Genomic DNA, 24,750 nt, shown 5'->3' with positions numbered 1-24,750 from the left:
TCTATCTTTTTTAAAAAAAACAGTTCTTTGTTTTTTTGATCCTTTGAATTGTTTTTTTTATCTCTGTGTCATTTATTTCTGCTCTGATTTTTACTATTTCCTTTCTTCTACTTGCTTTGGGGTTTACTTTTTGTTTGATTTCTAATTCTTTACATTGTGAGGTTAGACAATCAGTTAGAAATTTTTCATGTTTCTTGAGGTAGGCCTGTAGTGCTATGAACTTCCCTCTCAGAACTGCTTTTGCTGCATCCCATAGATTTTGTGTTGTTGTGTGTTCATTTTCATTGGTTTCCAGGAAGGTTTTAATTTCTTCCTGGATCTCCTTGGTAACCCATTCATTGTTTAATAACATGCTATTTAGCCTCCATGTGTTCAAATGTCTTTGCATGTTTTTGTTGTAATTGATTTCTAGTTTTATGCCATTGTGATCTGCGAAGATGCTTGATATGATTTCAATCTTCTTGAACTTGTAGAGATTTAGTTTGTGTCCTATCATGTGGTCTCTTTGAGAATGTCCCATGTGCACTTGAGAAGAATGTGAATTCTGTAGTTTTGGAGTGTAATTATCTGTAGATATCTATTACATCCATTTGTTCTAGTGCTTCATTTAGAGTCTCTGTTTCCTTGCTAATCTATCCAGTGGTGTCAACGGGGTGTTGAAGTTCCCTGGTATGATTGTATTGCTATCGATTTCTCCTTTGAAGTCCTCCAGAAGATTTTTTGATATATTTTGGTGCTCCTATATTGGGTGCATATATGTTTATCAAGGTTATGGGATAGATCCTTTCAATAATATGTAGTGTTCGTCTTTGTCTCCTGTTATGGTCTTCATTTTGAAATCTATTTTATCAGATATGAGTATTGCTGCCCCAGATTTTTTTTCCTTTTCATTTGCTTGGAAAATTTTTTTCCATCCCTTCACTTTCAACCTATGTGAGTCTTTGGTTTTGAGTTGGGTCTCTTATAAACAACATATAGATGAGTCATGCTTTCTTATCCAATCAGCCACTCTATGTGTTTTTATCGGAGCATTCAGTCCATTTACATTTAACGTGGTTATTGATATGTACTTATTTATTGCCATTTATGTTTAGTGTGGTTATGTTTTTCTTCCTGTTTCTTCTACTAATTAGAGTAGTCCTTCTAACATTTCTTGTAGTGCTGGTTTGGTGCTAATGTATTCCCTTAGCCTTTTTTTCTGGGAAGCTGTTTATTTGACCTTCTATTTTGAATGATAGCCCTGTTGGGTAGAGTAGTCTTGGATTCAGATTCTTGTTTTTCATGACCTTGATTACTTCATGCCATTCCCTTCTGGCCTGTAATGTTTCTTGTGAGAAGTCAGCTGAGAGCCTTATGAGGGTTCCTTTGTAGGTAACCTGTTGCTTATCTCTTGCTGCTTTTAGAATTCTTTGTCTTTAAATTTTGGCATTTTAATTACTATGTATTTTGGTGTGGACCTGTTTGGGTTCTTCTTACTTGGGCCTCTCTGTGCTTATTGAAATTGAATGCCTTCTTCTTTCATCAAATTAGGGAAGTTTTCTGTCACTATTTCTTTGAATATATTCTCTAACCCTTGCTCATTTTCTTCTTCTTAGGGGACTCCTATGATGCAAATACTATTATGTTTCCAGTTTTCCCACAGTTCTCTTAAGCTGTCTTCCTGTTTTTTAATCGTTTTTTTTTCCCCCCTTTGGATTTTCTGATTGGTTGATTTTTTTTCTACCATGTCTTTTAATTTGTTGATCAGCTCCTCAGCTTCCTCTACTCTGCTGTTTTGACCTTCCAATGTGTTCTTTACTTCTGATATGTCACTCTTCATTTCTTGTTGGTGATTTTGAATTTCCAATTGGTTTATTTTCAGCATCTCTATGTCCTTACTCATCTGTTGAGCTTCCTCAAGATCATGGCTCTGAGTTCTAGCTCTTTTAACTTGCCTAACTGCTCCACATTGATATCATTTTTGGTAAAGATCTCTTGTTCTTTCATTTGGCTTCTGTTTCTGTGTTTCACCATTTTGGCTATCACAGTGGGCTTTCGAGCCTGCCAAGTTTTCCCTATAGGTATTGATGTTCTGCTGTTTGTGCATCCCTCTCCTGTGTTTAGATGAGCGAGGGAGGACCCAAGTGAAACACCACTGTCAAGTCTTAACTTTCCTGGTTAAAGTTGCTAGCCCAGGAATGGTACTGTTATCCTCTACCTTTTTGCCTGGAGGCTAGCACTTCAGGTTACGTGAAGAGTTTTGGGTTGTCAGTTGATTGAAAAACTCTCTCAGGTCCTCAACATAAGGGGATTTCACGAGGGTGGGGCAGATGCTGGTTGTTAGTAAGCCTCAATTGCATTTCAATCGCCCTCAGGGTGGGGTTGAATCTCCAAGGGAGGGGCTTCTGCCTCTCCCCAGAGCCCTGGGAAGGAGCCATATGGCCACCATCCTGAGTGGCTGCAACTCAGGAAAAGTTCTGAGCACCCTCCAAATCCCGAGTGTCCCCACACAGTTCCAGTCCAGTCTGCCCTCCCTCTGCCGGAGCCCAAGGTGAGTGGCTGTGGCTGTTTTAGCCTCTGTCTTGGCTCTGTGCCGTGGTGCCACTTGGTAGTGTATCCCTAGGGTGCTGCTCACAGCAAAGCCGCTGCCGAGCTGCCAACCGTGGACCCCCGTTTCCCGCCATCGCAATCCTACCAGGCTCGAGTCAGTGTTCCCGGTTATATGGTCCTCGGAAGGTGCTTTTCTGTTGCTTTTTCCCATCGATTTGTCTGTGTTTTAGTTGTAATTCCAGTTTGGTCCTGGGAGACCGTCTGTGTAGTTTCCGTTCACTCCGCCGCCATTTTGGAATCTCCGAGCATTCTTTTTTTATCCTCACTCAAGGACATCTTTGCATTTATCTTTATATAGAGCTGGAGGGAGAAAGAAAGGAGAGAAACATCGATGTGAGAGAGACACATCGGCTGGTTGCCACCCACACGACCCCAACCAGAGCTGGAGACAAAGTGCAACTGAGATACATGCCCTTAGTGGAAAACAAACCCTGGTCTCTCTGGTCCATGGGCCGATGCTCTAATCACTGAGCAAACCAGCCAGGGCTGTTGACATTCTTATAATCATTATTCTGAACTCTATTTCTGATAAATTCCTTATTTTTATTTTATTTAGCTCTTTAGATAATTCTTCTTCTTTCATTTGGGTCTTCTTTGCCTCCGCATTTTGGCTGTCTGTTTGTATTTGTTTCTCTGTATTAGATAAATCTGTTAAAACTCCCAGTCTTGGTAGGGTAGCCTTATATAGAAGGTGACTTGTGAGACCCAGTGGCACAGTTTCTTTGATCACCAGACATGGGTGCTCTAATAATGTCTCTTGTGTGTTTTGTGTAGGCCCTCCTGTTGTAATTGAGTCTTGATTGTTCTTGGTTCATTCAGTCATGGGTTTGGCCCTCAGGCTGGCTGACAGTGAGGCTCAACCCAATGTGAGGTTGCTGTGCAGTTTATTATCACATGAAGCACAATTCACCTCAGTAGGGATTGGAGCCTACCGAAATATCTTGTGGATATACTGCTTGTGAAACTTATTGGGTCCTGCCTCGTTGTTGACTAAAGCTGCCATTAGGTTTATTGGTTTGGGGCCTCTTCTGAGGGTCTCTAATACAGGCTAGTGTCAGATATCACTTGTGGTTGGGGCTGGGTACATATGGAAAAAAACAAAGCTGAACACCAAGGTCTGCTTTTACAAGCCGCAGGCAGAGAAGCAGAACAGGCAAAGACTCAAAGCACCCAGAGATCAACCTCTGCCTGCGAACTGACTGTTAGTCTCAGTCACTTAATGAACCTCAGGTTGTAGTCTTCAGCCAGCCATAAACTCCACCCAGCAGGTGGGGCAGGAGAGTTTCCAATGAGAGGGACACTTGCTTCCCCCCAGGTGAAAGCTGCTTTGATGTGAGAAGGATGGCTTCTGCAGCTTGGGGGAATGACTCAGTACAGGAATCCTAGCAGCGGCCTTCCCATCTCTCTCCCCAGAGCCACAAACCCCAAACCCTCCTCACACAGCTCAAATCCATTCTGCCCTTCCTCTGCCAGAACCCAAAGTGAGTGGCTACAAACAAAATTTAGTGTCATGGCCCTTGAAGAGGGTACCTGTGATTCTAGCCATCTCTCCCTATTGGGCAGAATCCGTGGTGTTTTCACAGTCATATGTTATGTGAGCACCTTTCCTGGTTCTGTTACTCTGGGCTGGGGAGCCCAGCTTTGGGTTTAGACTCCAGACTTCTCAGGGGGAACCTCCACAGCTGTGATATCCCTCCAGCACTTCAGCTGCTGCCTCTCACACCTTCACACTTCCTACCAGTCTTGATGTGGGCTCCTCTTTATGTCCTTGGTTATAAGGGTTCTCTCCAGCTAGTCTTCAGTTAGTTATTTGGTATGATTTTTCTATATTTTAGTTGTAATTCAAGTTTGGTCCTGGGAGAAGGACAGTGTAGCTTCCACTTAATCTACCACCATCATAGAATCCTGCTCTGGCAGTATGGTTTTGCTTTAATTTGTTTGTGTTACCATTGGGTAACATATGATCTCTTCTTAGATCAGTCTAATTATTATGGAGATTTCCATGTATTATATAGCAACATAAAGTATATTCTGGCCTCAAATTAGAAGTCTAGCCAGTGATGATAGTCAGTGTACCAACCTGTACAACATAGACACCAACCAAAGACCTTAATATTTAAACAAACAAAAATATAATTTGAAGCTGATGGAAGGGCTGTGAATGAATAGGGCATAATACCATGATGATAATGATGGGATCTATTTAGTGAAAGTACTCAGGAGGGTTTTTTGACCATTTTTATTTCACCTGAAACTTGAAAAATCAGAAGAAATCAGCCATATAATAACATTTGAGGCCTTGGACAAGTTATTTGAAAAACTTTTGTTATAGAGGTCTGCAACAGATTTAGAAAATAAATATGCCCTGCAAATACTAAGTGAGTAGATTTGTATTCTTCCCCCACATGTTGAGTATTGCCATCCATTTAGAAAACAGGAAGTTTTGCAGTGTAATAATTCCTGAACTTTAATATAGATAGAAAAAAAGTAAAGTAACATCACCATAAATTCTTTACTACAAATGAAAGTAATTAAAATTGTTGTTTCTTGTAGTGAAAGCAATTTCTCATCTTTCAGTAGCTCATGACTTTTTTAGTAAAATTAAAAACCAAGGTTTATGGCCCATGTATCTTGCTTTTCTCATAGCTACTCCTTGCCATCACCCACCTGGTGTTGCCCATCTTATTCAGAGGCCCACCACCAGCCAAGCTGGAACTCTTAGCATCATTCTTGCCATCTTCCTTATCTCTCAGAATCTTACTGTCTTCTTTCTAGTTCCTTATGCATAAAACATGCCATGCAAGGCCCATTAAAAATTATCTCCTGTCCTCTTTCTTCATCTCAACTGCTATATTTCTTCACTGCCTTCTTGTCTTTTTCACCAACATTCTGTTTACTGGAGCATCTTCCCTCTCTTCATCAGCTGACCACTACTATTCTTCCTTCAAGACTCAGCTCTGTACTCATTTCTTCCTGGAGGAATCTGGAACACCTTCTTTGTTCAGGCTCACATATCTGTTTACCAAGAAGGTCCATTTGGATATGTACGAACTAAATACTCCAAATCAATGTGTCCCAAACTGACTCACTACCTTCTCCCTAAAATTTGTCCTTCACTCCCTGAGTTCTCAAGTTCCATGACTCTACAAAGCTAAAAGGCTTTAGTCATTTTCTCCCTTGAACCCATGCCTAATCACTAAGCTATGTCAATTCTTATCATTTAATATCTTATAAATCTCTCACACTTTTCTCTCTCCCCACTGCCAGTAATATCTGTCACTTCTCACCCTACTTACTGCATCAACTTTTACTGGTCTGGTTTCCTTTTAATCCATTTTCCTGCCAGGCCACTCATCTGATCATTTCTGTTCACTGCCTGACCTGATTTAATGGCTACCTATTCTCCTATTCTCCTCAGGATAAAGCTAAAATTTCTCCAAATGGCTTAGAAGGGTCTACTAGATGTGGGTCTTGCATAATCTCTCCAGGATCATCTCTCTGGAGGATCCTTACTTCATATTGAATTGTTTTCAGTTCTTATTATGTGCTGTGCTTTCTTGCTTCTTGGTAATTTTTCCAATTTTTCTAGATAAAACCATTCTTATTTTTGAGGTCTCATCTTAGGACCACTTTCTACAGAAAGGTTTCTTTATCCATCCCCAAATCCAAGTTAGGTGTCTCCATAGTGCTCCCCATAGCACCCTAAAACTGCCACCATCCTAGATTTATTACCACAACTTACTAATGTCTCCTGCTGAACTGTGAAGTCCACCATGACAGGGGCTATCATTGTTTTGGCCAAGGTTGTTTCCTCAGTGCTTAGCATCATGGCTGCCACTTAGTAAACATTCAAAAGGTAGTCACTGAATGTATAAAAAAGTAATGAGATAGTGATATCCCTTTAACCTCAGTGTAAGTGTTTTAATAAGAAACTGTGATCCCAGGATGAATGTACTTTGAGAGTGTATACGTAAGAATCACCATATTAGATCATACTAGGGGCCACTTTGGCCTAGTATTTTGTTACTAAGAGTTGAAGAAGCCTGCTGAGGGAGGACATGCTCACTTCCTTTCACAAACGTTAGGGTATATCCAAGGCTTGTATCCACTTAAAAGACCCATATCCCATAAAGTAGAGGATAACCAAGTGCACATCCATTTAGAAGACTCATATTCCTATTCAAAATCCTGCTGCATTTTTTACCTCTTCAGTTTCATAAGCTAATATCATAGTGAATGAAGTGATATTTTCTTCCATTGCTACTTCTTGCCTGTCTTGGTTTAGAAAAAGAGATTAGTAATTAGGTTTATTGAAATTTGACTGGAAAGATAGAAAGCTGTACCTACGTATTTACATTTCAAGCCTTTTCTAAATTACTTATTAGTTTGGTTATAAAGCCATGAGGGATTGATGTGTTGTTTTATTTTAATGAAGAACTTTTTTAGAGAAAAACCATTTGAGTTAATTGAGTTTTCTTACAAAAGGAGCAAAACAGTATTGGCAGGGACTCAAATGCCTGAATCTTCTTCCTCTTACTCTACTGTCTAACATGCTGTCCATTTTCCAAGAAAAACATGTAAGCAGAAATGAATTAGGACAAAGGATTGCTCTATTCTATGCCTGTTGTCCTGAATCCTCAGAGTCTCTAATCTTATCATCTGGGATGTCAAGAAACAAACCAGCAAGAAAAAAGGTATTACTACTACACGATAGTGGTAGCCAAAGGAGAGACCATTAGCCTCAATGCCCATGGCTATTTAAGATCTTGTGTGCCCTGGCTGGTTTGGTTCAGTGGTTAGAGCATCGGCCTATGGACCAAAGAGTCGCGGGTTCAGTTCTGGTCAAGGGCATATACCTCGGTTGTGGTTCAGTCCCTGGCCCTGGTTGGGGCCATGCAAGAGGCAACCAGCTGATGTGTCTCTCTCACGTCAATGTTTCTTTTTCTCCCCCCTCCCCCCTGCTCCCTCCCTTCCTCCTTCCCACCTATCTGAAGATAAATGGAAAAATATCTTCGGGTGAGGATCAAAGAAAAGACCTTGCGTAACTCTTACTTTAGAGTTGCGTAACCCCAACCTCATTATCATAAATATGAACATGGCCTATATTTAATATGGTATAGTAAATATAACTATCAGAGCCAATCTGGCTAGTTGATATAACATTTCATTGTATAGATATTTACATTAAATTTTCTTTGAGGTTGCATGTTTGTATCTGAGATCATTTTTCCAAGGTCTTTACATTTTTGTAGGCCTTTCAGAACCCCAGCTGCTCCCCCACCTCAGTCCTCGTTAGGCAGGGAAGCTTCGGAGTTCTGGCCCCATGTGTATTTCACCTACATAGACTAGGACAATCCCAAAAGCATAAGAGAAAGCCAAAAAAAAAAAAAAAAAATGTGGCCAGCACCTCTCCACTCCAGTCAGGGAAGAAGTAAAATTGAGAGAGAGAACCTTCCACCCAACCTAATGAGATTTATTTATAGGTCTCACACAAGGCTCTGTGCACTTAAAAAAAAAAAAATGTTACATTGGATCGTGTGAAACTGCCCCTTCTAAAGGTCAAAATGGTTAAAGATTCAGTCTTTCACATGTTTCAACCTAATTCAATAAGTGTGATTGTATTTGACTAACCCATAGCCATCTACTCCCCCTGTGAGGCAGAGGAAGGGTATACTAGTTTCCTAGGGCTGCCGCAGAATACACAAACTGGGTGACTCAAACAACAGAAATTCCCTGTCTCAATTCTAGAGGGTAGAATTCTAAAATAAAAGCGTCAGCAGGGTTGGTTCCTTCTGAGGGCTGAGACGAAAGGTGTCCCGGCCTCTCCTGGCTTCTGTTGGTTTGCTGACAGCCCTTCCCGTTCCTTGGCTTGGAGTAGCATTACCTGATCTCCAGTTTCATCGTCACCACGTGTTCTTCTGGTGTGCGTTCGGTCCCTGTGTCCGGTTTCCCCTTTTCATAGTCACCAGTCAGACTGGATTAGGGCTCACCTTAATACCTTATTTAAACTAGATCACCTACAAAGACCCTATTTCCATCAAGGTCACATTCACAGGTACTGGAAATCAGGACTTTAACATCTTTTGGTGGGATACTCTTCAACCCATAAGGGGAGGAATCTGGATCTCCTGGTCAAAGGTGCTAATCTGTTGCTGCCTCAAGTGTTATTAAGTGTTAATTATAGTATCATATCCTCGTGCCTAGGAATCTCTCCTGACTTTTGTTATTTGTTAGGTAGAGCTTAAAATCCCAGGGCAAAATTTTGGCCTGGAAAAAGTTGAAGTTGGGGCCAGACCTGAAATAGTGATATTTTATTCTAATATAAGCTCAAAAATAACTATTAGACATCCTGACATTAAAAGTCAGTTCCAGCAGCTTGAACCTCAAGCCAGTCCAAGCCTGAAATAAACTAAATTGCATATGCTGTATTATGCAGAGTATAAGAGAGAAGAAATCTAATAAACTATAAATTAAATTCTAAAAGTCTAATAAGCAATCTTAACAGAGAAGGGAATACTAAAGGGTGGCTCGTGGCCCCTGGGCAGCACGTAAGCCTGTGGTGTTGGTAACACTGCCTGCTAGATGGTTCTGGTGTCCCTAGAGCTGGCCCTCCGGTCAGTTAATGCTTCTGTCCTACTCATACTAGAAGAGTTCAAGTGCAGCTAACATCTATGGGCATCTCCTAACAGGCCATTTTATTTCACTTAATCTACACAACAATCCTGTAAAGTATAAAACTTGTTTTTTTAGCTAAGAATCAAATCCCTGACTTGACATTCTCTGTCCAGTGCCTTATGATACCCCTACAATTTGATAATGCTCTTAAATAAAATAACACATGGTACCAATAACCAGAGCCCTTCTGATTTAACTGCTCAGACCAGTTCTCCCTTTAGACTTCCAGGCTGAAAAGTAAGGAGGGGGCCAGGTCCTGTTAAAAAGGGCAAATTAACCCTTTGCAGACTACCTCTTCCAAACCTAACAGAAGTAAGAAGGACATTGGTGAATCTGAGAACTACTATAAAAGCTAAGAAAAACCTCTAGGGAAACAGGTGAACAGACCCACATGTTGGAAACACGTGTAGCCCAGAAGGGAACAGTGCTGAGGGCCAGGGGTCATGCTGAGACAGGATAGTTAATTCCCTGTTAGAGTCTCTGCACTGCCTGAGCGGGGGCCTGCCTGCCTGGTGGCCAGTCAAAGCGGAGAAACAGAAACTTTGACCCGGCACCTTCCCCAGCCCATGGCGCAGCTTCAGGATTGGGCTAGGGCAGATCTCATTCTTAGAATCACCTGTGGGGTTTTAAATCATCCTTATACCCTAGGCCTCACTGGGGCTCCTAGTCAGACTCAGGGTTTAATCCAGGTGCCAGTACTTTTTTCATAGTGGAAAAAATGCTTTCATGGTGGTGTCTGTGCAGCATGTGCTGGCAAGCCAGGAAGAGGAGCAGGTGCACACCGGGATACATGGCTATCAGAGGGCAGGTTGTGAGTGAACAGTGAGTTCCCCCAACTTCCATGCTTTCCTGTGTACCAGACAGCTCTAGGCCACCTGCCCCTCAGCCTCCTCCTCAAATGCACCCTCCTTGGCTGTGGTCTTGGTACTGCTGTACCCAGACACCAGGTAGTTCATGTTGCTCTCAGCCTCCGTGACCTCCATCTCATCCATGTCCATGTCCTTGCCCATGTACCAGTGCCGAACTCCTCCACGGGAGCATGGCTGTGAAGTGCTAGGAGATGTGCTGGACCACCTCCTGGATGGCCGTGTAGTTGCAGATCGAGGTGGTAACACTTTGAGCCCCAGGGCAGGATGTCACAGACTTTTGCACTGTTGGGGACCCACTCAACAGAAAGCTGCTGTTCTCGTTCTGGACGTTAAGCATCTGCTCATCCACTTTCTTCATGGAGACGTGGCCCCTGAAAACAGTGGTCATGGTAGATGGCAGCCACAGCGGGTGTCACAGGCAGCCATCGTGTTCTTGTCGAACATCTGCTGGGTGAGCTTGTGCACTGTCGGGGCCTGGTACAGCTGGCTGTCCCCACGGGTCACGGGGGAAAGCCAGGTGTGAGGAAGTGCAGGCGGGGGCGGGCACCATGTTGGCAGCCAGCTTTCGCAGGTCAGAAGTGAGCAGGCTAGGAAATACAGGCAGGTGGGGATCCCCCTCATGGTGGCCAACACCATGTGGTTTGGATCATCGTGGCTGGGTGTGATCAGCTTTGGGATTCTGAAGCAGATATCACAGAGGGTCTCGTTATCCATACAATGGGTTTCCTCTGTTTTCTAGCTGCTGGTGGACCGAGAGGTTGGCATTATAGGGCTCCACCACGGTGTCCAACACCTTGGGTGAGGGCACCACACTGAAGTTGTTCATGATCCGGTCCAGGTACTCCTCCCTGATCTTGCTGATGAGGAGGGTACCCATCCCAGACCCAGTCCCGGTACCAGGGAGCGGGTCGGCTGGCACCAGTGGATCAGCTCCACATCATCCATAGAGTGCCCCTTGGCCCAGTTGCTCCCGGCATCCTCTGACCAAAGATGAAGCTGTCTGGCCTGAGCTGATGGAAGGGCCCTAGTGCATGGAGTCCATGGTGCTCGCTTCAGGTTCATGAACATGGCGTGGGGCGCATACTTGCCCCCAGTGGCCTCGCTGTGGTACACTTTGAGCTGTTCGTGCTGCAGGTGGCTGCCCCCATGGTTATTGCCTCTCAGGTTGTAGCGCCGATCTGGCTGCCGCACTGGCTAGCATGCAGGTGTGCGATCTGGCTCACAGCCGGGTGCTGGTGGAGAGACTGGGGAGAGCCAACGGGAGAGGCACGGGTGCTCCAGGTGTCAGTGACTTTAAAGCGCCCAGATGGCTCTAGTGTGAGAATCGCCGAGTAAGAGCACCTGACAGCAGAAGGGAGCCACCAGCTGGCATCCAAGTTTTCTTTTCTCAAGCTCCTCCCAGCCCAGGGGTTCGGGGATTGTGAACTAGAGGAGGGCCCAGGCAGGTGGGCCAATGAGGCATCTGTAAACCCACATTTTAATGCTAGATTCTTTCCTAAGGTTCATCTTCCTCCTCAACCAGAATCACCAGGAGGGGCGCAGGCAAGGGCTGAGCTATAACCCCTGCTCCTGGTGTTCAGAATCAGTCATTGTAGCTTCCATCCCCAGGGGAACAGAAACTCACAGTTTAAATACCTAGGCACATGAGAAGTGGCTCTCTATAAAAGAGAACAAGCAGACCAACAATTTACCTAACAATTCAGAAGAAATGCACCATACAAAGGAACTAAAAATCAGATTAACACAGTCATATTAGATACAAAATGATAAATTAACATAGGAATTCCCAAGACCTTTATAAAAAAAACTTAAAACTATTAGAGTACATACCTAATTAAAAAAATAACATTTATATTGGGATAATTGAACATTGTAAGTTACAGAATTAAGATTTTCATCTTTATGCATGTACGCATAACTAATGGACATAGACAACAATGCTGGGGGTGGGGGGTGAGATGGGGAGGAGAGTGTCTGGGGGGGAGAAACATCTGTAACAAAAGTAAATTAATAAAATATATATATATAAAATTTTTTAAAAGATTTTTATCTTTGCCAAAATTAATTTACAGTTTCAACCCAGTTTGAATTCAAATGTCAAAAATATTATTTGAAGAATTTAACAAAGTTATTATAAAGTGTTTAAGGGAGAAGAGAAGTTCCTCAAATCCATAGCTCACGTGAGGAAGGACGGCCACCCACAGCCTATATCTCCAGTCTAGTGCTTATTTCACCCCACTGGCCACAGCTGTGAGTAGCACTTAAGCTGCATAAATAAAGATGAAAACCAATGCTGCTTTTCATATTATGAAATAATTATCTTGCTCATAGAAAGGTTTAAAAGTTAACATGAGTCTGAATGGCATCAAAACTCATCAAGCTTGTTGCTGTAAAGAATTCTTGCTGTGATTGCCACTCCAAATGCACAAGGATGAGGGCGATGCAATTAAAACCGCAGGAGAGGGACATGCTCTGGACAAGCAGACACTGATACAGCCCGACTGCCCCCATGAGTGTGCACACCCACAGTAACACCCAAGAGCTGGAGGAGGAGCAGGTCCAGGAGATGTGTCTCATTACCTGCCGCTACTGTAACAATCACTGCAAGCTTAAACAACACTTTCGTCGTCTTAAAAAAACACAAACTTACCCCTGGTGGTTAGACCATCAGCCTGAGGACCGAAGGGTCTCAGGTTCAATTACTGATCAAGAGCATGTAGCTGGGTTGCAGGTTCGATTCCCGGCCTCTGTTGGGGTCCTGCAGGAGGCAACCAGTTTATGTGTTTCTCTCACATTGATGTTTCTCTCTCTTTATCTCCCTCCCTTCCACTCTATCTAAAAAAAATCAGTGGAAAATATCTGGGTGAGGATTAACAAAATGAAAAAAAAAAATTTATCTAAAAACACAGACTTGCCCTGGCCAATTTGGCTCAGCGGTTAGAGCATCCGCCTGCAGTCCGGAGAGACCTGGGTTCGGTTCCCGCTAAGGGCATGTACCTTGGTTGCAGTTTGTCCCCGGCCCTGGTTGGTCGTGCGGGTGGCAGCCACTCGATGTGTCCCTTTCACATCGATGTTTCCCTCTCTCTCTCCCTCCCACTCTGTCTGTACAAAAAATGGAAAAGTGTCTTCGAATGAGGATAAAAAAATAAATAAATAAATAAAAACACAGACTTTTTAGTTACAGTTTTAGAAATCCAAAATGGGTCTCACTGGGTCAAGTCAAGGTCTGAGCAGGGCTGTTTCCTTCTGGAGGAAGAAGCATTGTCTTGCCCTTTCCAGATTCGAGAGGCCTCCTTCTGCCACCTTCAAAGACTGAACCACTGGGATCTAATCTCCTGGATCCTTGCCCTATTTGAAAGTCAGCAGATTGGCATCGTTAATTCCATCTGCAACTTTAATTCCTCTTTGCTGTGTAACAAAACATATTCAGGTTCTAGGAATTAGATGTAGACATTTATGGACTGGAAGCAGCATTGTTCTGTATCGGGTTCAAATATTTAGTGGACTGGAGTTGCTTAAACAGTGTCATTGTTACAAAAATGTTTTTAATCATGACTATATCATCCGACAATTCACAACTTATTTATCTCCATCCATAACCACCCCACATGACCAAATTGTTATAAGTGGGGACTCTCTTCCAATTAATCTCAAATCAACCTTCCTTGTAAGTGAAGTGGAGAACTTGAAGTTCCTATTTTCACCATATACGTATTCTATGTAAAAGTATTATTTTGGTCTTACTTATTCTATAGCTGCTTCAATTTTAACATATATGTCACCTGGCAAATTAACTTCTCCCCACAGTACTAAAGTTAATGTGTTTTATGGTGTGTGTGTCTGTGTGTTTTAACCTGTATGTACAAGTTCATCAAGGTGTTCATCCTTTATTATTCTCCTATATTTTCTTAAAACTATCTGACTCATTAGATTTTTGACTGTGACTTTTGTTTCTTAATGCCTTTAAAAGTAAACATTGCTTCCATATTCTCAGAGAAGTAGTATCCAGGAAAAGTGAAACTTTGAAGTTATGATTTTACTGAGACACACACACAGCATCGCCCTGGTACACCCAGGTTCAGTGGTCCTGAATAGATACTGTATTACAGAGTATTGGGAGATTACCTTTCTCCTGAAATATTTCCATGGTCACAAGAACATAAATGTTTGCATTCATGTTTAGAGGGTTCCTGCCTCCCCCACTCCTGAAGTCATCCAGAGGTCACGTTGGAAGAAAAATGTACATCACCACAGGTGCAGGACACCAATCGGCTGGAACCCCTGGAAAGAGAATAAACATAAGAAATAGTGGAGGAAACTGCAATTTTTAAATATAAATACATATGTATTTTTACACATTCAGTGGAGATTACAGATGAAGTTAATTGCAAGGTCAACCTAAATCCTGTCCAAATGGAGAGCCTTTCATCAGAAGCCACCAGGGCTCGACAGCGAACCCTCCAACGCCATTGCCAGTTGCAGTTTGGCTTTAAGATTCAATCAACTTGCTCACCAATTTTTAAAACATAGCAATTCATCTTTAAGACTCTAAAATTTTTTCTAAAATTTTACAACACCAATATTCAACCATATGGGATTATATTGAAAAGTAAGTTTTACTTTTTACACGTTACACAGAGTTTCTTTGGAGCAGGCTTGCGGAAGGGGGACAGCAGGCGATGAAACGAGAGGCAGCAGATGCTTTCCATCAATGCGCAGTCTCACCTTTGTGAAGGTTTTTGCAGTTTGTACAAGTGATTTTAACTGGGTAGGGAGTTACTCTTGGGCAGAAGGCTGGAAAATCTGTTTAGGAAGCAAGACTACAGGTGATAAAGAATCCACCCCTGGCTGTTTTTGATTTTGAGGAAATGAAGCTGATTGGGAACTCCAAGGATGGATTATGATGATTTGCAGATTCTCCATTCTGAAATACATCTCCTGCTCCATTCATTCTCCCAGGATTAAAAGTCCTACTCCAGTCCTGACCTGTGAAGTTAAAGATGGGGTGTGCGTTTGTATATTAACACCAACATTACTTGAGTGCAGTCCATTAGAGACATCTCCCAACTTGGTATTCTGCAGTGATGTTACATGTGTAATCATTAAGTTCATATCTCACCTATCAGTATTTTCTGATTGGCCATCATTCTGGAACTTAATCCTGTTTCCAAGATTGTAAAATTAGCACTCTGAATTGCACAGTCTGGTTCTGTGGTGATACCACTATTACCCATTCCTGCATTTACCTTCTTGAAAAACCGGACGTGGAGAAATCTACATCACTGAATCTGTTTTCGGTCTCAGGAGGTCTCCGAGGTTCAATAAAATTGGAGGAATTTTTCTCTTGGCCTTGATGTGTTTCCATGTCCTCTTCCTCATCAGTGACAGTTGTCTCACTTGCATTTCCCTTCTGAGAAGCCAAGTCTTTTGAGGAAGGAAACATTTTGGAATCATTTCCTTGTAGGTCTTCATTTTTTGATTATGTAAATGCTATGGTTCTTTGATCAGCTACCACTGGGGCAGAAGGGGGAGGCTGTAGATTCCATAAAAACAACATCATCGTTACCTTCACTGAGTTCTGATATATATTAGATCTGGAAACTAAAAAAGTAGATGGACCACTGAATGAATTTCCAACATCTGTGAGACTAGTTGCCACAGGACGTACTCCCTAATGAAACAGGACTCTGATCGATCAATTCTAATTCTCCCACTGAACCTGTGTCCATGCCAAGGAACAAGGAGGGTGTTTTCCTTCTCACTTTCTGTCCAAGGTGCACGACCCAGGGTTCCTGCACCCAGCCCTCCCAGCCTCGCCCACACAGCCACAGGCCTAGAGTCACAGGCGAAGTCACAGTGACATGAGCGAGCCCAGACCAGCCCCCAGGGCCCCACACTCAGCAGCAACCCCGGAGCCAAAGGACTATTAGATGGAGTTGTCAGAAATGGCCTCGCGGAGGAGAGGACATCGAAACTGATGCTGAATAATAAAAAGGAGGACATCACCATGGGAACATTAGTAGAGGGCGTGTTCCCGGTAGTGGGAACAGCAAGTCCTAGGGCCCTAAGGTGGAAACCAATTTAGGGGGGTGAGGATCAGAAAGAGACCAGTGCAGCTCAAGCAGTCCATCAGGAAGGACAGGAGGTGAGGACGGGGAGGGAGGCAGGGCCAGATGTGGACGGCCTTGCGACAAAAGTAAGAGTTTACACATTACTTTCAGTGCACTGGGGGGTTTCTGAGGGGTTTGGGGTGGAGTGGTACTAGGTGTGGGTGGAAACGGAGAAGCTCTTGCAGTGATCCACATGTCTTAATGGCTTGGAGGACATAGATGGTAGCGGAGATAGAGAGGGGTAGACAGATTTGGACAGAGCATACATTTAGGAGATAAAATTAATAGAATGTTGGTGAGTTTTTTACAAGGAAAGGGTGATGGAAAGAATGACTCCTAGGTTTGTGGGCTGTGCTCCTGGATGTTAGGTAACTAGGACAGGGGAGATGGGGAGGGGTGCAATCCAGAGCTTCACTGTGGTCGTGTAAGCTTAGGAGACATCCCATTAGGAGACATTGGGTGTCTCATCCAAGTTGAGAAGCCAAGTAAGTATCTAGATATTTGTTTATTCCTTATTAAAGAGTTCTTTGTGACCTTGACTAGATACTCTTATTAAAGATTCTGTAAGTGAAGTCTAGTTATAAGGATGGCAATGCACAGCTTGAGGTAGAGGTTTTGTTTCTTTTCCATTTCCTACCCCATGTTCCCACTCCTCTGCCCCCAGGTACAAGATCTCACACAGTGTTCATGTAGCTCAGTGTTCATCTCGTAGCTCTCCCCAAGTGAACATTCTTCCTCCTTAAAACTCAAAAAAGTATTAGTTATAAAACAAAAGCAAAGAAAAAGCTAACTAAACACTGATATAAAGGACGACTAGACTAGGGATCACAAGGTCCTCACAAAAGTGAGGTGTGGAAGAAAATAAATCAGTCCTAGGTTTGAATCCTAGCTCATTCCTTTACTAATTGAAAGGAGCAAATTATGGAATCTCAGTTTTTGTCACCTGTAAAATGGGATAATAGTCCCTGCCTTATGGGTGCCTTGTAAGGATGAAATTTTCTCATATCTGTTAGAGCCAAACAAGGAGTATGGGAGCTGTCAGTTACAGCAAGGATTTTAGACAAAAGGAAAAACTCGGCACATTTAGGAAGGCTATCAAACATTTTTCTCTATGATTTCTGACTGCTAGACAATACTATAGTTGACCCTTGAACAATGCAGGTTTGAACCACAAGGGTCCATTATATACAGATTTTTTTCAACTGACCAGCTCAGTTCAGCCATCACTTGATGGACATCTGTCAATATAGTTTTGTCCCACCTTATTTACCTATCAGTGTGAACTTGCACGAAGTATTTTCTGTCTCACTGCCTTGGCTTATCAACTGTCAAAGGAATATGCTTTACTGGACGATCATTAAGCTCTGTTTTTGCTATTTAAATAAAATGTATTTTTACAACAACTAGATGAATTTCTATTTAAAGCTGCTATTTAACCTGATGTCTGTCCATCTTTCTGCAAACTAAGATCATACTTAGACTGTGGGAGATGGGACATTCAGAAGCAGAAATTAGACCAGAAAAATGTCTCTCCAACCTTCTCCCCCAAATCACTAAAATTTCAGGATATGAACAATGTTGTAGAAGATGGAGTAAATGAAATCCCAATGAGGAGCAACTTTTTAGTATTACTCACTACAAATACAGCCTGAGAGAAATCAGAAGCTTTGATTTCAAGTTTAGTATTCCCTAAACTTGGGGGGAAGTTTGGCGGTCTGGACCAGCCAGATGGACAGATGCTGAAAGGGATGGAAGGTGGAACTGTAAAGAAGCTTCTAGAATCCTAGCAGCTCAAGAGGGAGTGGCTAAGACAAGAGGGAAACCTGGAAGTTCAGCTTTGGTTAGAGAAAGGTGTGGCTAATTAGGGACTTTCTGTCTCTCCCCTCTCCGAGCTCAGAGCAAGGCTTGTCTCCCTGTGCGACGACAGCGCCGATCTGAGTCTGAGGACAGTTCATCTGAAACCCAAGCTGAAAAAGACCATTCCTGGTCATGAGACTTAGGAACCAAAACAAAAAGTGCCCTGGCCAGTTTGTCTCAGCAGTTAGAGCGTCAGCCTGCGGTCCAGAGAGTCCTGGGTTTGGTCCCCGCTAGGGGCACATACCTCGGTTGCAGTTTGTCCCCGGCTCTGGATGGGTCATGCGGGTGGCAGCCCTAGATGTGTCCCTTTCACGTCAATGTTTCTCTCTCTCTCTCTCTCTCTCTCTCTCTCTCTCTTCTTTTCTCTCCCTCCCACTCTATCTGAACAAAAAATGGGAAAATGTCCTCAGGTGAGGATAAACAAAAAAAGTGTATCTGAGCCCTGTGGTAGACATAGCATCGGTTTATCAATACAGGGACATGACCCCCAAGGATTAGGGTAAGAGGAGAAGCCCATAAGAGATATGAATAAAAAAGAACCCCAAAGAAACTTTATTTAAAACTCCAGAGCTATGTCAAGCTAATTGAATAATGAAAAACTTGTCTAGCCCACTGATATGCTTTGTTTGGCTTGCAATGTGTCTGTTTTTTAACTGCACCTTATTGTCCTTAGGCACTGCCCAGTGTCCCAAGCACCACAGAACTCAGTCACATACTACCCCACCTTGTAAGCATCTGAGTTCACAGCTGTCAATACTTAATTTACAGATTGGTTCTTTCTTTTTCTTTTTTTTATGTTAGAGAGGAAGGGAGAGGGAGAGAGAAACATTAACGAGAAAGAACATAGATTGGCCGCCTCCTGCATGCCCCCCACTGGGGATTGGGCCCACAACCTGGGCATGTACCCTGACTGGGAATCAAACCAGCAACCTCCTGGCGCATAGGTTGATGCTCAACCACTGAGCCACACCGCCGGGCTTGACTCCTTTTTGCAGCACCGACATTGGCCTCTGCAGTTCCCCTGACTTTTTCCTTCTGTTCTTGTGTTGCTTTCTCTGTATTCTTGAAGTCTTCTTCTCATACTGGCCATGTCTTGCAAGTCTATGTTTGGGTTCATTTTTCTGTGCATGATTCAAGGAATCATAAATCATGCCAAAGCCGGTAGTCTCACCACCACCAAAATGGGTTCTGATCAAATACAAAGATGACACCTGGTGTAGTTTTAGACATTTTGGCTACTTTCTTCCAAACTTCTTAAATACTGTTGCCTTCCTGGTGTGAAGGACGTCGATGGCCATTTGTTTCCCTTGAATATTGGTCAAGATAGTTACTGTGCCATTCATGATGGTGGCTTATTTTCAAGCAGCTAAGGAGGAAAAGAGCTGCTATCTCGAAGTATGCTTTTCCTGAGTCTTCCATTAGGCAAGTGATTCAATGCCAACTTTCATCAGGGTCTTCAACATTTCTCACAGGTCCACCTTACAGTGTGCTGAGTGATTCATTGCCCTAATCTGAAGAAGATAGTCATTGCTGGAAATTTTCTCTTTCGTGTACATGAAGTCAAACCACCAACATTGACAGCAGTCAATTGAAAGTCAAAATCCAAAAAAAATCAGGAAGAGACCTTTCCGAAGAAGCCATCTTCGTGCCTGCTGGTGGCAGATTGACTCATTTTTTTAAAGTATTACATATTTAAACATCTGCTGACTGTAGGAATGACAGAAAAACAGGACAATCACAGGAAAATAGGAAAAGGCCAGTAATTCCAGCATTGTCATCTTTGGAAGGGGCAACTCCCTGGCGCAGCCCAATTACAGCAGCTATAAATCCTGCCATACATAGGTCAAGTAAAACAAGTGCCTGCCATATTCATGATGGCCCCTCTCTTTCAACTAGCCTGTCTGTATTTGGGGAGATTCTCAAGAGACATTATAGCTAGGACATTGGCTTATAGTCCAAACTATGAAGTGGAAACGAGCAGAGTGAACAAAGAAAGCATGCAAGCACCTCCATTCTTCTGAGCACAGAGGTGGCTGAGGAGTCAGGTTTTCAGTGGTTATATAACTGAGTCCCTGGTAATGAAGTGGCGTTGGTGTGGCAAGAGCTTCTAACGTTGTTCCCTCTCGTGCCCAGTGGACAAGGGAAACAGCAAAAGTTTTCCTATTGGACCAAGTCTGCAATGCAGTTTTACTCCTGGAATTTCAGCCCTCTCAAAAGTTTTCCTATTGGACCAAGTCTGCAATGCAATTTTACTCCTGGAATTTCAGCCCTCTCAAAAAAAAAAAACTACTCAATATCATTTTGTTAAACTTCTTTTCTGCTAAATCAGCCCAAATAAACTTCTATTGCTTAAACCAAAGAACTCTCTGGCTGACAAAACAAGCAATGGCAGACCGACCTTTGAAAACCTTTAATTGGAGTTGCCTTGAGAGAAAGTCATTCACACTAATTTCCATGAACCCCCAACATCTGTGAAAGAAGCACCAAGTTTCATAGCTACTCTTGTGTACTTTCTAAAGCAGTATCACACTGCACACCCACTACTCAGTGCTCTGGGCAGCTGACTTAAGAGTTACCATCCACAGAAGAGGTCATTAGATTTTCAACATTTGCTACTTGGTTATGGGAAATGAGAGCTGAGGAGTCCATCATCGGCCATGGTGGGAGATGGTCTCACCCTGTAAGGGCCCGTGTGGATCGATAAACTGGTTTTTTTTATCAACAGACCTCTACGAGAAGGAGGAAAGTAAGGCACAGATTTTAAACTGCGCTGTAAAAATGACAGCAAGATGGCTTTCATGTCTGTTAGAGCCGAACAAGGGATGTAGGAGGTTGCAGCTACAGAAAGGATTTTTAGACAAAATAAAGAATTCAGCACATTAAAGAAGGCTATCAAAAATTCTTCTCTATGATTTACGTTTGTTAGACAATACTGTAGTTGACCCTTGAACAACAGGGGTTTGAACTGCAAGGGTCTACTTATATGTAGATTGTTTTCAGTTGACCCTCAGCTGTTCAAGCCCATGTTGTTCCGGGCTCAGCTGGTGGTCGGGAATCCACAGAGTGGAGGTCCTGCTTAAGTTATACACGAATTTGCAACTGCACAGGCATTATTCATGGGTCAACTGTATATTTACTGCCAACAGGATAGCAACTCTTATATTCCTTATGATAATTCTTTAAAAGAGACTGTTAAATAAAGCTCATTTCATAGGAAAAAGTTCAGAGAGAATAAGTGGCTTCCTTAAGATAAAAGGAGATCCAAACTTGGGTTTTCTGATTCCAAGCTGATGGCTTTTTCGTCTATATCAGTGGTTTTTAAAGTGTGTTCCAGGATCTCTGGGATGTTTTCAGGAAGTCAATACCATTTTTTTAAATAGTAAAATCCAAAGAAAATTAACAGGCCTTAGATCCAGGTTGTGTGTGAGTCAGAACAGACAGGAATAAACCCAGGTCTGACTGCCATCAGGCACTGCGTTTCACAGAGTTAAGGTGGTCAGCTCATGTGCTGGTTAACTCTGCACATAATTCTCCCTCAAAGAGGTATCTGCACCTCTATGTTCATTGCAGCATTATGCACCACAGCAAGACACAAAACAAAGTGTCCATTGATAAGTGTATAAAGGAGATATGATGTATATAAACAATGTAGTATTATTTAGCCATAAAAAGGAAGGAAATTCTGCCATTTGTAACAATAAGGATAAACCTTAGGGATTATGCTGAGTGAAATAAGTCAGACAGAAAGACAAATATTGCTCTCACTTATATGTGGAATCTAAAAACATTAAACTTATACAGAGTAAAATGGTGGGTGTAGGGGATAAAGGGTAGGGGAAATGGGGAGATGTTGGTCATAGGGCACAGATGTTTTGTTATAAGATGAATGAATTCCAAGGATCGGAGGTATGGTGTGGTGGCTGTAGTTACTAAGACAGTATCATATACTTGAAAGTTGCTGAAGTCAGAGCTGTAATGTGGAAGATGTGTTAACTAACCTTATTATAGTAAACATTTTGCTATGTGTATGTGTATCAGTCAATCACATTTTACACTTTAAACTTACACACTGTTAAATGTTAGTTTTATGTCAATAAAGCAGGGGAAAAATAAGGTGTGGCTTGCCCTTTCCTATTTCATCCTTTTATGAGGGTACAGTGGAGCTCCTCAAAGGATACACAGCATGTGATGCAACAACAGACTGAAGCAGAAGCATATATGAGAAACCAGCTGCCTTCTGATAAGGTAGACAGCAAAGATTTTCAAAAGTGTGAAGCAGTACCACTATGTGACTTGCTCTGGAAAAATATAACTATTTTTTATAAAAATGTTAGTTATGTTGTGTAATGGGTTTATTTATTAATTTTATTCTTAAATGAATTGATAAATTATGTTTGTGTACTCAGTGTTTATTTCTAATACAACAAATATTTATAGATATAACTCACAAACACAAAAATGCTTTGGAATCCTCAATAATTTTTGAGTGTATAAGGGAGTCTTAATACCAAAACAGTGGAGAACTGCTATTCTGCATATAGCTGCCATAAAAAATAAAAAAATAAATTAAAAATCCTGGGTAAATACAGATGTACCTTGATTGCATTATTCCCAGAAATTTGATGCCAGTGCTAAAATTCATTTTTCTCCTTGATTCCCTGTACTCTTTTCCCGTACTCTTATTTTGGATTGATGCGTTCATGAATGATAGAAAAAAGTACTGGGTTATAAAATATGATTATAGACTTCATCACCTCCTTCTTCTCAAATTCCTAGAGCACCTTGTTCACTGTATGTTCAATACATGTTTGATTAGTGGGTGAATGACTCAGACTGATTGCTATCCCAGAGAGGACCTGCTTAATGCCTCTGTGCTTATCCCTAAATTCTCAGTTGCATACCAGACATAGTAGAACTCAGTCCCAGCAAGACCAGAAATACTACGGCCCCAGATATACATTAATCATATACCCACCCTTTGTCTTTGGTCCTGAACTCTGTTCAGATTCTATTCACCCACAAGGCCCAGCTCAGCAATCTCATCTCTTGCACAACTCTTCCCTGGAGATACTAAATCACATTGAGCATCACATTCTGACGTCATGTAGAAAGCATGTTTAACCATGGGAACCTATTTAGTCACTTAATCTTACTTTGGCCTGCACTGCTGTCTTACTAGATCATATGTGTATTGTTTTCCCTATACAAAGTTTTGAGATTCATGAAGGTTCTCAAAGTTTTTTTTGCAGTACCCACAGAGTCTAGCATAGTGTTTAGTAAATTATTATCACTGTAATCTTAAACATTTACAAAATAATTTAGACACATTCCCTGTTTTCTCACCAAAGCCCTATATGTAAATTAGGGAAGTCTGTTTTCATTATCTCTACCTTATAGAGAGAGGCTTTAAAATGAAGCTGCATAAGGTCACCCAGCTAGTGATTGACAGACTCAGGACATAAATCTATTTCTTGTGATTTCCTATTCTGCACTTTTCCTATACATACTTTTTAAATTAACTTGAAAAAGAGCTTTGAGAAAAATAACAGGCCTAGATCTAGGTTATGAGTCAGAACAGACAGGAATAAACCCAGACCTCTTGATTTCCACTCAGGCACTGTATTTTATAAATATCTTTTCCCTTGTGATTTCAGCTGTTAAGGTGGTCAGCTCATGTGCTCGTTAACTCTGTATGTAATTATCTTATAAGAGTATACAAAGTAAGTGTCACATAAATATACATTTTCTCTTTTTCTGTCCTATGTAGCTAATTAGCAACCTTATTTACTGTGTTTTCACAGCAAAAATGAAGGAAAATATTATAAAATAATTCAGTAAATTTAAACTCTGTGTATAAAATTTATTATAATTTACATTTATTATTGCTCCCTAACTTTTCTCTCCTCATTATTTTACTCACCAATCCCACATGCATTTACTAAGCCCCTAGTATAAGCAGAGCTGCATTAGATGCTGGAGTGACTTGCAATAGGCAAAGGAAAAGATGTCCCTGCTATTAATGAGACTATCTTCTAATGGGTAAAATGACATTTCCAGAAAAATTTTTAAGTATTAGAAGTGTGAATTAGCACAGCATAAATTATTAATAGTGATAAATGAATACAGAGTAAGGAAAAGAGTTCTTATTAAAGGAAGAAATAATTTGAAGAAAGCTTCATATAGGGGATGCCTTGAAAGAAAGTTGTAATGACATATGTCTTAAAAGAAAGGTAGGGGTCTATAACCAAGGATTTTCAGAAGAAGCTACATGGAGACTGGTAGGAAAGACAAAGATGCAAAAGATTGGCCCCATTCCCACAGGTTCTAGAAATATATCTCAGCTGCAGAAGTTCCCTCTGAGAAGCATGGGATCTAAATACCAAGCCAGGCTCTCCAGCTCAGAGCACTAGAACCAGGAAGAAGCAGTCACATAAGATTTGCATTTGAAAAGTAGCAGGGTTTCTGTCTTGCAGAAAGAGATGAGAGTCCACTAGAGACACAGGCACCCTCTTAAAAAACAATTCACAAAATTGTGTTCACAGCTACTTACCCTGGGCTCCCGCAGAGGGAGGTTGGAGCAGATGAGGAGAGTCTGGCTCTGAGGAGAGAACTGACGGGAAAGCTGCCAGGATCCCTGTGCTGAGTCATTC

At 41.9% G+C, this 24,750-nt stretch overlaps 1 protein-coding gene and 2 pseudogenes across 4 annotated transcripts in view; 1 reads left to right on the top strand and 2 right to left on the bottom strand.

Moving 5' to 3' along the window:
• The window catches only part of HTR2A (5-hydroxytryptamine receptor 2A), a 112,236-nt gene that overhangs the window by 49,368 nt on the left and 38,118 nt on the right, over positions 1-24,750 (top strand). The window lies entirely within an intron of this gene.
• On the bottom strand, positions 10,131-12,041 carry LOC118622977 (annotated as a pseudogene).
• On the bottom strand, positions 14,842-15,862 carry LOC118622600 (annotated as a pseudogene).

Source organism: Molossus molossus, unplaced genomic scaffold, assembly GCF_014108415.1.
Source record: "Molossus molossus isolate mMolMol1 unplaced genomic scaffold, mMolMol1.p scaffold_m16_p_9, whole genome shotgun sequence".
NCBI classification, from domain to species: Eukaryota; Metazoa; Chordata; class Mammalia; order Chiroptera; family Molossidae; genus Molossus; species Molossus molossus.
This window is presented reverse-complemented; position numbering and strand designations above follow the sequence as displayed.